Below are 4,794 nucleotides of genomic sequence, written 5' to 3'. Positions count from 1 at the left end.
ATAATGCCCTAAAATATAAAATATTCTCTCCCCCAAAGACTTCAATGCCGTAAACATATTTCATCCAGTTTTTCTTAGTTTTATCCCCATCCCGATGTCAGCCTCATTCTACAACAGTGGCACCATATAGCATTTGTCCCTCTGTGACTGAGATACCTCACTCATCATAATGTCCTCCAGGGTCACCCATTTTGAATAGTATTGCATGAGTTCCTTGTTTTTCAATGCAGCATAATATTCCATTGTGCGAATATACCACAGCTTCTCTACCCACTCGTTTGTTGATGGGCATTTGGGTTGTTTCCAGCTCCTTGCTATTGTAAACAAAGCCGCAATAAACATGGGTAGCATGCATTTTTTTTTACACCAGATCTTTCTCATTAACTTTACCCACCCCGCCCTCCACCCATCAAACTGTGCAACACTATGATTTATCATCATCTCCCCCCCCCCAGCTACCCATCCTCACCCCTTTGCTCCCACCCTCTCTTCGTTGGATCTTTACACACGTTCTACAATAATAGTTTTTAAAAAATACTGTATTTGTCCTTATGAGACTGAGTTAGTTCAGTTAGCATAATGCTCTCCAGTCCCTCCCAAGTTAGGTAGTGAATTACAAAATCATTGCTCTTGTGTGCTGCATAGTATTCCATTGTGTGAATGTAGCACGATTTCTCAATCCATTTGAATGTGGATGGACATTTGGACTGTTTCAATGTTTGTGTGGTGGTGGATAATGCTGCTATGAACATTGGTGCACAAGTCTTTGTGCCTCCATTCTCATTTTCTTGGGGTATATTCCAAGTAATGGAATAGCTGGATCATATGGAATTTCTCTATTCAGCTTTTTGAGAAAACACCAAACTACTTTCCAGAATGGTTGTACTGTTTTACAATCCCACGAACAATGTATAAGAGTTCCTATATTGCCACATATTCTCCAACACGTATTACTTGCCATCCTCTTAAACTTTGCCACTACCACTGGAGTGAGATGGTATTTCAAGTGTGTGTGTGTGTTTAATAAAATTTTTATTTTATACTGATTTACTTACAAAGTTCTTATACATTGTTTTTCATGTCAATCTTTCTCATTTCCTTTACCCATCCCTCCATCTACCTATCAAATTGTGCAATCCTATGATTAAATGCCCCCCCTCCATCCTCACATCTCTGCTCCCCCCCTCCCCTCTTGGGATCCTCATCCATCTTCTACAATAATGGTCTTATACAATATTTGTCCTTATGGTACTGAGTTAGTTCACTTAGCATAATCCTCTACAGTCCCTCCAAATTAGGTGGTGATTTACAAAATCATTGTTCCTGTGTTCTGCGTAGTTTTCCATCATGCGAATGTACTATTCTTTCTCAATCCATTTGATTGTGCTGTTTCCATGGTCTTGTTATGATGAATAATGTTGCCGTGAACACTGATGTACAAGTCTCCATTTATACTTCAGTTCTCATTCTCTCAGGGTATATTCCAAGCACTGGAATAGCTGTCATATAGACTTTCTATGTTCAGCTTTTTAAAAAATGTTTTAATTGATTTTCACATATTAATACCTTTACAGTATGTTTCATTCATGTACATTGTGTTTTACACAATCTTGCATCTACATCATGTTTCATTCTATCATCCATATATTTTCTATTTTACATTATTTTTTATACTAGTTTATTTACAAAATTGAATACATTGTTATTTTACCCCAGGTCCTTCCAATTTCCCTCAGACCCCACATCAAATTGTGCAACCCCATGATTAATCCTTCCCTGCTGCACATCATTACCCCTCTGTTTCCACACTCTCCCCTTGGATCCTCAAACTCATTCTACAATAATGGTTTTATGTAACAACAACAACAACAAAAAGAATGCAACAAAATGATAGCAATAAAACCTTGCCTCTCAATAATCACACTGAATGTGAATGGCTTAAATGCACCACTGAAGAGAAAAAAGAGTAGTAGATTGGATAAAAACCCAAAATCCATCAGTTTGCGTCTATAAGAGACACTCCTAAAAAGTGAAGATAATGAAAGACTAAAAATAAAGGCATGGGGAAAATAATATCCCAAGCAAATGGTAACCAGAAAAAAAAGCGGGAGTAAGGGGAGCTCTGGTGGCCTAGTGGCAAGACGCTGCACTGCAATCCCAGAGGTATGTGGTTCAAATCCACCAGATGCTCTGCTGGAGAAGGAGGGGGCAATCTCCTCCTGTACCAGTCAGATCTGATTTGATGGTACACGTAAAAATAATACCATAAAAAAAAATTAAAAATCAGGAGTAGTGATATTAATCTCTGATAAAAGACATGTCAATAAAACAAATCATCACAAAGGATAAGGAAGGTCACTACATAATGATTAAAGGGTCAACAGGACAAGAAGACACAATAATAAATATATATACACTAAATTACAGAGCTCCAAAGTACATAAAACCAACACTAACAAAACTGAAAAAGGAAATGTAGACAATACCTCTATAGTAGTTGGAGACTTCAATAAAAGACAGAAACTCAATCAGAAAGAAACTCAACAAAGATGCTGAAGAATTAAACCAAACAATAAACCAACTCAATCTCATAGATATTTATAGGCTAATACACCCCCTAAAGCACAGTATATCTTCTGCAATGTGCATGGAACATTCTTGAGAATAGATCACATTTTAGGTCACAAGGCAAGCATCAGTAGATTTAAAAAACATAGAAAGAATACAAAGCATCTTCTCAGACCACAATGCTACAAAATTAGAAATTAATAACAAAAGGATAAAGGAGAAAAAGCCTCATACTTTTGGAAGCTGAAAAACACCTTTTTTGAACATGAGTGGGTACTAGAAGAAATAAAAAATAAAATTAAGAAGTTTCTTGAAACAAATGACAATGAAAACACAACTTACACAATGAAAACCTCTTGAAAACAGCCAAAGCAGTAATCAGAGGTCAATTTAGAGCAAGAAGCAAACACATAAAAAGGCAGGAAAAAAATGGCTGTTGATTCTCTATCCCAACATCTCCAGCAAATTGAAAAAGAAGAGGAAGAAAACCAGACATCCTCTAAAAAACTGAAATTATAAAAATTAGGGCAGAAATAAATGAAATATAAAACAGAAAAATAGTTGAAACCATCAGCAAATCCAGGAGTTGTTTCTTCAAAAAGATCAATAAAATTGACAAACTGCTAGCAAAACTAATGAAGGAAAAGACACAAATAATACAAATAAAAGAGGAAATGGACAAAGTCACAACAGAACCAACTAAAATAAAAAGGCTAACAATGAGCTATTATGAAAAACTATACTTCAACATATATGAAAGTCTAGAGGAAATGGACAATACTTAGAAACTCACAATCTAAACTAACACAAACTGAAATTGAACACCTGAACAGACCCATTACAAGAGAAAACAACTGAAAAGGCAATAAAATAATTTCTAGCCAGAAAAAGCACTGGACCAGATGGTTTTCCAAGTGAATTTTAGAAAAAAAAATTTAGAGAATAACTGTCACAAATTCTACATGAACTATTTCAGAAATTAGAAAAAGATGGAATTCTTCCAGACTCATTCAGTGAAGCAAATATATACTTGATATCAAAGTCAGGTAAAGATACCACCAAAACAGAAAACTATAGCCCAGTATCTCTCATGAACGTGTTGTTGTTAAGTGCCTTTCAGTTGGAGGCAACTTATAGGGACCCTATGAACGAAAGACCTTATGAACATCGATGGCAAAAATCCTGAATAAAATCCTGGTCAATAGAACCCAATGATACAGTAAAAAAATAATTCACCATAATCAAGTGGGATTCATAACAGGTATGGCAAGGATGGTTCAATATAAGAAAAACAATCACTGTAATCCATCACATTAACAAAGAAAAGAACAAGAAGCACATGATCCTATCAATTGATGCAGAAAAGATCATGACAAAATCCAACACCCTTTCCTGATTAAAACACTTAACAAAATGGGAATAGAGGAGAATTTCCTCAACAGAGTAAAAAAGTATATACACAAACCTGAGAGCCGACATTGTTCTCAATGGAGAGAGATTAACAACATTCCCTTTGTGAACAGGAGCTAGGCACGGATGCCCACTATTACCTCTCCTATTCAATATTGTATTGGAAGTCTTAGTGATAGCAATAAGACAAGAGAAGGAAATAAGAGGCATCCAAATTGGCAAAGAGGTGGTAAAATTATCTTTCTATGCAGATGATATGATAGTATACTTAGAAAACCCTAAAGACTCAGCAAGAAAACTACTGGACATAGTTGACTAATTCAGCAGTGGCAAGATACAAGATCAACATATAAAAAAAATAATTTCTCTACAATGACAAAGAGAATACATAACTGAAGCTAAGAAAAACAATACCCAACACAAGATTAAACACTTGTACCTCGCTCTTGGATATGAAGACTCAATATTGTGAAAATGATAATACTTACCAAAGGCAATTTACATGCTCAGTGCAATCCCAATACAAATACCAATTCCCTTCTTCAACGAGATGCAAAAGGCAATCTCGAATTTCATTTGAAATGGAAAGATGCCCCGAGTAAGCAAAGCACTCCTTAAAAAGAGAAACGAAAGTGAGAGGCATCTCACTCCCTGATTTCAAATCCTACTACACTGCCGTGGTGGTCAAGACAGTGTGGTACTGGTACAATGATAGACACATAGATCAATGGAATAGAACTGAGAACCCAGAAATCAGCCTATCTACATATGGTCAACTAATTTTTGACAAGGAGATGAAATCAGTTAAGTGGGAAA

The 4,794-nt window shown here is 35.9% G+C and overlaps 1 pseudogene; it reads right to left on the bottom strand.

Moving 5' to 3' along the window:
* Positions 1–2,007: 2,007 nt before the first annotated feature.
* The window catches only part of LOC102852451, a 9,139-nt pseudogene continuing 6,352 nt past the window's right edge, over positions 2,008–4,794 (bottom strand).

This window comes from Elephantulus edwardii, unplaced genomic scaffold (genome assembly GCF_000299155.1).
Source record: "Elephantulus edwardii isolate Elephantulus edwardi_28Jun2011 unplaced genomic scaffold, EleEdw1.0 scaffold00218, whole genome shotgun sequence".
Lineage (NCBI taxonomy): Eukaryota > Metazoa > Chordata > Mammalia > Macroscelidea > Macroscelididae > Elephantulus > Elephantulus edwardii.
This window is presented reverse-complemented; position numbering and strand designations above follow the sequence as displayed.